This window comes from Cupressus sempervirens, chromosome 1 (genome assembly GCF_028749045.1).
Source record: "Cupressus sempervirens isolate cs-2001-9-10 chromosome 1, ASM2874904v1, whole genome shotgun sequence".
Lineage (NCBI taxonomy): Eukaryota > Viridiplantae > Streptophyta > Pinopsida > Cupressales > Cupressaceae > Cupressus > Cupressus sempervirens.
This window is the reverse complement of record NC_143118.1, coordinates 573,677,912-573,690,267: the sequence shown is the minus strand read 5'-3', so window position 1 is coordinate 573,690,267 and position 12,356 is coordinate 573,677,912.

Here is a 12,356-nt window from a genome sequence, read left to right as displayed (position 1 = left end):
CTTATCTCCTATATGAAAAGTTGCATAAATCAAATCACACTACATGCTTCCTCCCATAGTGGCACTCCATTTTCTAGAGAGCAACATTCTATAATGTAGAGGAATATCAACTATAAGGACTGACATAGTCAGTTCAATCTTATGCAGCTAATATAAATGGTGAGGTAGTGATAGTCCCTATGACTAGAACTTCCCTAGCATCCATACCTCTACATCTACCTTGCTTAGTGTCTACTTTCAAACCTAATGCTTCCATTATCTTGAAGGTCATGACAGTATTAGAGGCTCTTGAATCTATCATGCAATTTTTTAAGGTCTTTCCATTTATGATCAGACAGAGGAAAAATGAGTCAATATCTTCTATATATGCCACTGAGCAATCATCTAAAAACATTTGGAAAATCTGAGATATGATACCACTATCCTTTACTACTAATGGGGTTTGTGGGATAACACTTTATTCTACAACAATATTGTTGTTTCCTATCCCTCCCAACCATGATAAAGCCTTGCTTTTATGATCTTCAATTCTAAGAAGTTCAAAAAAAGGTACGTTTATAGTTATTTGGGACAACATAGATATCATATCAACAAGTTCAATAATAGTGGATTTTACAAGAATACCTAGAGTTGAAGTCTTTTGAATAGCAGGCACTACTGTTTGCTTGATAGTATTAGGTCCTGATTTCTTTGCTTGCACAACTACTTTTGTTGTTTCATTTTTTTGAAATTGAACCTTCTTTTTTGGTTCCCACTTCTTAACCTTGATGTCTTTGATCTTAGGAAAATCTATATTGACCTTCTTATTTTCATCATTCATCTTATGGGTAATATCTTTGATGAATACATTGGATGGCTTTCTTGCATCATTATTTATTGTTCTATTTCTCAAATTATTGTTACTATGAACTTGGGAAATCATTCTTGCTATGATTCTATCAATCTCCTCTTTGGAAGGAATTCTTCAACTTATGTGACCTACATCAGAAGATGTAACACATACCTTATCTTCATCATAACCTTCATCATTTGAGAGCACTTGTTGATGATGTAAATGATAAGCAATTCTTTGACTGGTAATATCATTTTTAGGTTCTTCAAAATCAGAATCTATAAAATCATCACACATGCTTGCCATATTGCAACTTATATCATCATGGCTTTTCTCTTCATTTTCTTCTTCAAGTTGCATACCCTGATCTAGGGCAAATGATTGAGAAATAGCACAATAATTAGAAGAATGAGGTGATTTACATACAATGCACCATGGTACATCATCATTCATATTTACAGTATTCCTTTGCAGGGGGTCTGGGGTACCCTTATCCTTTACATTTTGTGTCTAGTTAGGAATTGGCTTACCATCTCTCCACTGGGTAGTGTAAGGGTAATTTTTCATTCTAGGTTGCCTATTGAAACTATTGTTATTTATGGGGCCTTTTATCCAAAATTAGGCTTGTGTGCATTGAAATTAGTTGGGTTCATCCTTTTTAGCAACTCTAGCACTTGACCTATTGTAAGTTCCTAAGGTTTCTTTCCTGCAGGAGTTTTATCAGCTTCTTTTTTGTTATTATTTTTTGGATTAAATAATTTTGGATCATCCCTTCTCCCAAGCTTTCTTGAAGCTTTCCTATTATTCTTGATATTTACTACAACCTTATAAGCATCCCTCAAAGTTTTAGGATCTTTATCTCTCAATTGATAAGCCATTTTTCTATCAAAAGCATTGAAATATGTTTTAAGACAAACATCCTCATTCAATCTCATGACCTAAAATAATTTATATATACTTTTCTAGAATCTTGCATTGAAATAAAATGTAGATTCATTAGGGTTTTTCTTGATGTTATTGAATTCATTTAACATGAATCCTAAATTAGTGTTGTCTCCATATTGCTCTTTAAACAAATTCTCCAAGTCACTCCATGAGGTGATACTATCATCAAGCAACCTTCTAAACCAATCCCTTGCATCCTTAGTTAGTGAATGAACAAACAACTTCATGAACACATCTTCATGTTTAACTTCATAATCATTTAACATGTCTATGAAAACTCTCAAATGTTCTTCACTAGTAACAACATTATTTCTAAAAAACTTAACCACTTTATCTCTTAAATCAAAAGATATGGGATGTGGAGCACCAAGAATACCTGCAAATGATATTTTTCTATACTTTTCCATGTATACAAGTTTCTTCTAGAAACCAAGAACATTTGAGGTACTTGTTATATTAGCTTGGTTTAGAGGAAAATTTTGGGCTTGTTGAGGTTGGACAACAAGGGCTTGAGTATAAGTGGTGGATGATGAGGCAAGAGTAGATTGAGATATTCCTTAAACTAAGACTACTGGTCCAAAAGGAGGTACAAAAATTGAGGCTAGGGTGGATAAATTTGGCCATGAGGCTAATCCAGAATTAGTCTTAAGGAATTGGATTTTTCTCCTAGTTTCTGTAGCTTGAGCTTCATTTTCCACCTTCTCAAATTCTTTTGCAAGATCTTCCTTCTCTTTTCTAGCCTTCTCCAGATCTAGATGTAATTTTGACATGGAGGGTTGTATGGATTTTCTTGGTTGAGCTTGTGGTTCATTTATTTGGACTCCCATAGCTTTACCCTTTCCTTTGTCTATAGCTTTCACAATGGGTTCTACAGGATTTACTTGAACATGTTTATAGCCTTGGACTTGAGCAATAACTGGTTCTTGCTTTTGATTTAGGTATTGTTCTTATTCTTGAACTTTATCTCTCAGACTATCTATGTCTCCAAAAACATCAGTATGGAGAGTCATAGTTTTTTCTTCTAATATTTTATTCTGCTCCTTCAAGGAAGCCATCCTTCTCAATAGAGCATCTCTTTCTATTATGGCATCCAAGGTGGCTTGCTCCTTCTCTTTTTCAAGATGAATGCTTTTAGCTTCTTCCTCATAAACTCATTTATTTAGAAATCCTATCTCTGATTATAATTCTTTAGGATCTACAGTAGTAGCTTTGGAATCAATAGGGTCATCTAGATCTATTAGGTTGGGTTCTGTGTATTAAGATGCATTGGGGTTAAAAGGATCTCCAAATGAGTTGTTGAGTCCTAATCATTGATTCATGTCAGCTATCAACCTAGGTCTAGGAGATATATTTCCTATTGGTGACATATCTTTATCTTGATATGTTCCTTCATCTGGTACTTGGGTACTAAAAATGCCTCCTAAGAGTCTTGTGGTTTATGATTTAGAACTGAGTGAGGAAGACTCTCTCCCTAATACTAGTTGATACTATGAATTGATGGATACACTACCTTTGGGTTTCTAGGTGGGGTTTGGATATGTCCTTTTCTTATTTAGGTTCTTCTTACCACCTTTTAGTAAATCAGTATACATTGGTTCATCAAGATGAGTTCTAGTGTAAGCTCTTGTGTTTCTCCTTTTTTCAACCATACTCACTACTTATAAAATTAGCACTAGCTCCAAAACCTTTACTAAGTTGCCACCCTTTTCTTGGGAAAATACACAATGACAAGTATTCTTGCCTTTCAGGAAAAGCACAAGTAGAGATAGAAATATCAAGTACATATGGACCAATCACTGATATTGTATGATTGCAACTCTTGCTTGTTAGATAAGACACTTGGAGAAACTAAATATGTTAGTGTGTCACTGTGGTATTTGGGCTATTGTCTCTTTAAATTCTCAAGGTTTGTCACTAAAATATCCCCTCATAACCATGGGCAAAACTTAGACAACTTGACACACACACATACATAGCAGGACCAAAGAATTTATAGTACATTTCACAAATGTGTTGGACAACTCCCCAGCAGAGTCACCATTTTGCTGGAGTTTAAAAACTACTAAGCAACAAAATGCTTAATACCAAAATGATATCAATCACACAACCTAAGGATTAGCCAATTCCTATTAACAATTATATGTGCAAACCATTTGGACCCAACTTCAACAAAACCAAGGGTGGTTTTCTACCCTTTAGGCTCTTCAAAACTAGGGTGGGTATACCTAGGGATGATTCAAGACTAGAAAACACTGTATGAGAATTATTTTAGTTTCATTCTAATTCTCATCTCAAATCCTCAAATACATGCATAATTCTTGACAATTCGATAAACACATTTCATATAATAGATTTGGCCAAAATTCTTCTATAGATTTGCACGTGTCCTCAACAATAGTGGCTAACTAAAGCTAAAACACTATATGCAAACAAGTATCGACCAACTTTAAAGATCTTTAGGAAATAAAAGTGAAATTGATTATAATTTTGCATTTGAAACCAATTTAAGACATACTTATCTTTCAACTGAAATAATTTTGACCAGTGCCTAATCCACTAGGGTTCAAAGTCTACTACAAATCCTTAGATCTAATTTGTTTCCTTACAAAAAATATTATCAGCAATTCTTATCAAAATTCATCATTCAAAACATCCTTCTTAATACTGTAGCAACCTTATATAGTTCATCAAAACTTTTACTTAATCCATTGAACTAATAGTAGTGGTGAACATATATACAACCTAAATGGATGGCATTCAATTGCACAAGCCTTTACTCACACAATATCAAGATAACTAAATAACTAAAAGGAGACAAAATTTAGAAAGAACTAATGTGGGGATAGCTCATAATTTGTATTCATTTTCTTTGAAAATTGTATACATTTGTAGTAACTCAGAATGACCTTTAGAAGAAACACAAAGATCATTCTATATTAATGCATTCTCAAGAACTAACAAGGATGGTACATCACAAAACTTGCTTAAACATTGGACCAAAAAAAAACTAAGTATATCACCTAGAAAATAGTAGAAATTGGACCCCTTCTCTAGCCCTAGAATCTCACTTATATAATGTGAGATGCAACAAGATACAAGCTAAGAGAAAATGATAGGTGTCCTTTACAAGAGATAATTACATACACCTATCATAAAATGACAAAAATGAAGGCAACAGAAGATGTCTAGATCAAATATTCCTTTTGGTGGGTCCACTTTTGTCACATCCTTTATTGTTGTTGATTTGGCTGCTATTTTGATCCCTCTTTGTATGCAACTACCAAGCTAGCCAATGATGAAGTTTGTTTTGATGATTGCAAGTTAGTCTCCACTTGTGCGTTTTCACCATTTTTATCTTGTACAGTGGGAGTAACTTCTACTTTTCCCTCTTCTTTAGTTGTGCCAGTGTCTTCTGGGGTCTACAACTGAAAGTGACTGATCATTCTTGTATTCTTCTCCCTATTGGCCTTGTGTAGTGACAATCTCAATGACTTGGATCTCTTCACCTTGTAACTCATCACTATCAGTTTCTACTTCCTCAAACTATTCATCAAGAGCTATTTCTACCATCCACTTGTCAAACAATGTGTCATCTGGTCAATTGAATTGCAAAATAGTAGTCTGCCTCTTGAGTACATACACAGCCTCACTATCAATAGTAACAAAATTTTGTTTCAAAGAATAAAAGAATATTTGGGCTTTGACAATTTCTTTAGCTGTTGTGGCCCACCATGTATGCCCTATTTCATTTATAATTATGTTCATTCTTAAACAAAAAATATCATGTAGTTCCCTTGCCCATTCATCTTTTTTTTTTAAATTATTCTTCTTATATAGGGCAAAAGGAAACAGACTAAACTTTTGGCTCTTGTACTTATCTAAGAAGCCAACTATTATTCTTTGAAAATGAATTCTCTTACTGTCAAAGTTAGTAAGACCAGAAACAATATCAAAAGTTTTCTCAATTTGATAGCAAGAGGTTTTTTATAATATAATAACATAAAAATGTCATCTCATTCCTCCTTCTTACCCACTTATTCACAAAAAATTTTAGAGCATCATCAATTACTTTCATTTCATCCTAGATACTGATCACCCTAGCCAACTAATCATAAACTAGTGGCCATTCAACTTTATCCACCAAATACATGAGAGATTTTCTTGATTTATCTTCATATTTTGCCTCCAACTCTACATGTAGGGTCCTCAGTTTACTCTTTCTTCTTCAAAATCTTTAGCAATGTAGTGTTGTGGCCTTTGGGGTGTATCTGGTATTTCTATGAGGGGGGTGGATTTGAAGGGTTCAGTTGGGGGGTGAGGGTATGTTATTCTTGGTGCTGCTGGCCTACTCATTAGCTTGTTCTTGAGCTCAATTCTCCTCTTTAATTCTTTATTTTAGGCATCCACAACCACCTCATACTTTCTTTACAACTGAAACATTTCTTTTTCCTCCCTCTCTATAGTAGCCAAGGAAAATTGAGAGTAATCTACATTCATGTGGGTTGCCTGTACATGTGAGGTATTAGCAACTCTCCTCACAATGATATTCCCTATTAGTCTTGAATCATCAGGTTGTGATGGAACAACCCTGGATCCTCTTCTTAATGACCACATGACAAGAGCAGCTTGGTCATTACTAAATGTAGTTCCCAAGAACTCATTTTTATTTGGATCTTGAAATCCCAAATTATTTGACATAGAATTGAAAATCAAAGAATCAGTAATGTCCCAATTGGGTAGTAATAAAATATTTGCATCCTTTACCATCTATCTCCCTTCTTTAGGGGTTATATTTTGGAACTCTTGAACCATTTGTTCCTTTATTTGATTTTGAATGGAGAGTTCATCCATTTTTGGATGCTCCATTTTCATATTCTTACATCTTTCCTCAAAATTGCTCATGTTTGCCCTCCAAGAAAATTGGTGGAAAGTCCTAGACTTTACAAAACTGTCATCAGATAAAAATTGCTAACTTGCTTGTTTGAAAATAGGATCCAGTTCTCTTCCCCTAAAATATGCTACAATCAACTCAAAACTTGGCACAGGAGGCTCCTAGGGGTTCCCTTCATCAATCTCTACTTGGGTAACAAAATCTCCCTCTAATTTGTTCAATTTTCTCATCAGTGAACTGCTCCTCCTTAATTCTCATGGGGGTTTGGGAAGGTGAGTAACTCTCATCATGTGGTTCCTCTTCCCTTATTATCTTTCTCCTCTTAGGAGAAGGTTCAGGAGGCCTTTCTTCAAAAACAACACTAGTAGATTCAACTATCTATTTCCCTTTATCCACAATGGGCCTTTGATCCTGAATGATAGTATATCCTAACCTCCTTTGAACAACTAGTGGGCTTGCCCCTATATTAGGAGTGAAGCCCAATCTCCTCACTATTTCCCTAGCCTTATTTGGAAAAGAATCAATGAAATATTTCTTTTTCTCATTCATCACCTCCATTATTTCATGGAATGTATTCATAAGCTTATTAATTTTATTGGTAGTAGTTACAGCATTACTTAGAGGGTTGTAATCTTTATCAAAACAATTAATGAAACTCGAAACTTTTGAATAGACTCTCCATTTTTCTTTCTTTGTTTCTTGCTCCTACAGAGAGTACTCATTCCTTATTACATCTTTAGGGAAATAAAATTCATGCTCAACTGGATGAAGCTTGATCCTATGCCTAAGAGCCAAATGAAAGAAACCTTTTGCATCACAAAAATGAGGGCGAGATACTACCATCTTATACTAATCCAAAAATTTGTACAGGAAGACCCACCCTTCCTTGGTTATTACAAATTGGTGGGCTATTGTGCAAGTGGGAAAAATTGATCCTGTTCTCCTTTTATGCAAAAATGCTTTTACTCTTTGCAACTACCACAAGAATTTAGCTACTACTACCTTTGAGGGCAGCTGGTAAGGTAGTAAATGGGGTGTCCCTTTAAATCCATAAATTCTAATAATAGTTGAAATTGAATATGGGATGATATCTCCCCAATTATGTGAAACCTTCAAATTATGGTTTTTATCCATACCCCTAACAAGGTGCATTAGTGCCTTAGGGATCTTGGGATTGTCACTTAATATGAGGCACCTTAGTTTGGAGGTAAATTACCTGTCAAATCTAACAAAACTAGCATTTTTTGCTTCCCCAATCATATCTACACTCCATGATTGAACTAGCATTGCTTCCCTCTCTTGTTCTTTATTCAAAACCATTTCTTTACCAAAGTATGTAGCCCCCTTAAATAAAAACATGTGTATCAACAGGGAGTATTGGCCCCAAATATTCTCCACCTTGCCCTTAGTAATCCCAACCAATCCACTATGAATCTCATTGGCCAAGTAAGAAGCAAAATCAAAAATTATTTCCATGCCAAAAGAGGAGATTTGAGTAATCATATACATGAAACTCACGAGGATAAAATCTTCTTTACCCTCTCCAAAAACTCTACAGAGGGTCTAGTATATCTCTATTGCCCTAGAATTGAAGCATACTTTCTTGAAAGGTTCTTTAGAGTATGATGTTATTGCTAGTAGTGTTCCAATTTTGCCAACGTGGGCCTTCAATGCACCTTGTCTAACTATATCCTTCTTTGACATATAGTATTTTTCTAAATCTGTCAAATTAATGGGCACATGATACCTAGTGAGAGATCCCAAATGAAAAACTTCCCTAATCTCTTTTGGACTGATGGTGATTAGAACTTCATCATCTACTCTTCTCACTACCCTAGTGGCTTGATCATAATTCTTTGCCAGGGCCTCAAGGAGATCATAATCCATAAACACACTAGGAACAACTAGCTTTCCCAAGTAAAAAATCCTTATATTGGCATGGGGGGAAATAGTTTTCTTTCTGCAAACCATTTCTTGGAAAAATTTAAACCAGTTTGTGAGGTTTGAGCATCCTAGACCCAATTACCCTTATCATACAATCCATCTACTATCCTCAACCTAGGGTTAAATGAGGTCAACCTTTTAACTTGCACTGTCTCTATAGTAGACTCAGGAAGCAACTCAAGAAAATCATCATGTACATTTCTATCCAAATAATTTACTTGACTAGAAAACTCCTCCTTCAGAGGCATCTTTGATTATGCTTTATAGAAATAAAATACTTACAAAGATTACAGTAGGATTACTTACTTGAATTTGGTCCTCATTTTCCCCTTTATTTGAGTAATTTTTTTTCGAACAAACTACTTCCCAATCTTGCCAAACTTCAACACGATCTTCTTCAATAATTTTTTTTGCTCAAGAAAGGCTCAAAATCTTTGTTCGCATAAGGTGAAACTAATAAAATCTCCTATATTATACTCTATTTTTCCTCACATGCAAAGCTTTCATGTCTAATTAATACATAGAGTGGCACCAGCTTCTGCATTTAAATCTACACCGTTGACCTTTAAAAATCCTACGATCATTGGATATGAAGAAAGACAACTTCCTATTCCACTTGACAAGTTGGCTAGTCAATCAAATGAAAATTGACCACATACATAGCTCCTTCCTTGATGGAACTTTCATCTAGACCCATTGGCAACTAAGGAGATGTGTCAATAGGTCACTACTTCTCTATACATAAAGAATGAGCACCTTGCCATAGCAAAGCAACGACAGCCATTGATTCAATCTTGATCTTGTGGATGATATGTTACTACATTGCTTAAAAAAATAGTGGTGGTCCCTCATTTGCTACCTCGCTAAACATATCCTCCGAGCAACTCTTCATGGTGAGATAGCAACCAGCATTGATCTGAGATCAAATCATAGGTAAAGAAACTGCACAAAGTACCCTGAAAAAGTGGTGGGTCCCATACTCACTATGTCATAGAGATTAAACAACTTGCAACTTTCCATAGTGAAATAGCAAGGACTATTGATTCTAGTTTGATTTGATGATCAAGATCCCTTATATGCTTTATGAATGGGGCATGGGTCTTCGGCACTGATGATGCAAGAAATTTTTGCACTACTGGCACCCAACAAGACCTGACTTTTAATCCTAGTCACCCTTCCACATTGCTTGAGGTCCCACTAGCTATTCTTTTCATAGTGCCTCGCTACTTCACTCATGGTGAGATGTCAAATTTTTTTGATAGCGAGGTAGTGAGCTTTGGTGACTTTAATAAAACTCGACGCCAAAAGAATAAAAACCCATCAAATCACCATCACTCCTACTAACTACTTCTGAGAATAGCAGTTATTACTCATCATGCCACCTAGATAGACTACAATTATCGAGAAACTTGGAGGCCTCTATGTCTTTGATTTCATAGCACCTCACTACTTCACTAATGGCAAGATGCTTGGTTTTTTCAATAGTGAGGTAGTAAGGCATCAAAAATACCTTTATTCTGGTACTGACTTCTGGCTGCTTCTACTGGGTCCCTTTTCCTATTCTGACGGTACTTACAAGGTGCACATGACTAAAAAGTCTGCCAAAAAAAAAATCCTTGACCACTGTACCTTCATTTCACGGTCCCATTTTATAAATTTTTTTACACTCGCTACCTCGCTATGTATAAAAAGTGCTCATCCTTTTATAGCAAGGTAGCAGCAATGATAGATCTATTCAAAGCAGATGGTGAGGAACATGAGAGGAAAGGTTACTTGAGGCTGTAGGAAAATTTTATAAGAAAATAGAATGTTCGCCCAATTTTTTTAAAAGGGTTTTGCGCCTAAAAATTACAAAAGGAATGAGACAAAGGGTTTTAATGAATTTTTTCAAAGGTTAACAAATTTGGATGACCAAAGACCATAAACCCTATTCACCATTAATGAATACAATCTAAATATTTATACCTGGAAAAAGGAATTTTATCATGCAAAAATTCAAACCAACAGGACCACTTCCTGCTGCATCCTTTTGTTGCATTTCTTTATTGATGAAAAATTGATGATTGGCTTTATTGTTGTTGTAGCTCCTTAGAAGATGTAGCTAATGGAATTGATTGTGATGTATCTAGCTTTTTTTTTTGCAAGCTTACTTCAACTCAAGGCTCTTCATTTATATCATTATGAATTGATAAGACAATAGTTATACCTGATTTTTCTTCAACCAAGTCTCCAGTTTAGATTTTTGTGCTTGCAATAGCAATCGGCTACTTACCTTTGGCTTCTTCTTCTTCTTTTATTGATGTGTCAAAAATTTGTACTTCATCCTATTCCATATCTTCATCATCAGTTTTAACATATTCTAACTACTTGTCATGAATTAATTTTGCCATCCATTTGTCAAAAAGCGTGTCATCTAGCCAATGAAAGTGTAAAATATCATGTCACCTTTTCACCACATACTCTCAGATTTTGTCAATCTCAAAAAAAGCTTGTCTTAAAGAATCAAAGAATAACTGAACTTTTCCAACTTCTTTAGCTATGGCTACCCACCATGTATTTCATTTTTCATTTATTACCTTATCCATTAGAAGGCACAATAAATCATTTAGTTCCTAGGCCCATTCATCTTTATTCTTAAACTTATCCTTTTTCTTTATGGCATGTGGAAATAGTTCAAAATTGACACTCTTACACTTGTCAAGATAGCTTATGATTCTTCCTTGCAATGCAACTCTCTTATCATCAAAATTTGATATATCACTTCTTATATCATAAGTTTTCTCTATATGCTCATAAGATGAACTACTAATAGAAAAGTGTAGAAGAGCAATAGCCTTATTTCTTCTAATCCATTTATTGACAATTGGCTTCAAGGCATCATCACTTGCTTTTAGCTCCTCCCATGTATTTATTACTTTAGTTAGCTACTCATGGAAAGTAGGCCAATTAATTTTATAACTAAATACATGATAGCTTTCTTGAGTCTATCCTCATATTGAATCTCTAACTCTACATGCAATGCCCATAGTTTATCCTTTTCTTCTTCAAAATTCTCTATAGTATAATACTAAGGCCTCTATGGTGTATCTAGAATCTCAATATGAGGATTAGATTTAAAAGGCTCCACTGGTGGATAGGGGTAAGTGATTCTAGGTGTACTAGATTGCCCTTGGTCTCCCTTCAATTTATACTCCAGTTCAATTCTATTTTGAAATTCTTTATATTATGCAACCAAAACTTTCTGATAATTTTCTTGTAATTCCAATCTTTCTCTTGTGTCTATCTAAATTTTAGCTAAGGTGAGGTTGGCTAATCTAACACCTAGCTCTATGGCCTCTTCAATGGTAGTTTCTTCAACCCTTTTTACAATTAGGCTACCTATCAAGCTAGTATCATTAGACTAGGAAGAGGCAGTCCTAGTTCCTTTTCTCACTAACCATATGACCAGTGTAGCATGGTCCTCACTGAATTTGGTGCCTTTCATTTCTTCCTTTCCTTTGTCCTTTGAACTCAATTTATTTGCAATAGAATTTAAAACCATGACATCTATAATATCCCGATTGGGTAGAAACAAAACCCCAGATGCTTTTATCATTTGCCTACCTTCTTCAAGAGTCAAGCTCTTGAATTATTGCATCATTTCTTCTTTGATTTGGTTTTGTACTTCTACCTCTTCCATTTTAGGATGCTCTATTTTCAACTTATTGCATCTCTCTTTGAACACTCCAATGTTTGTTCTCCAAG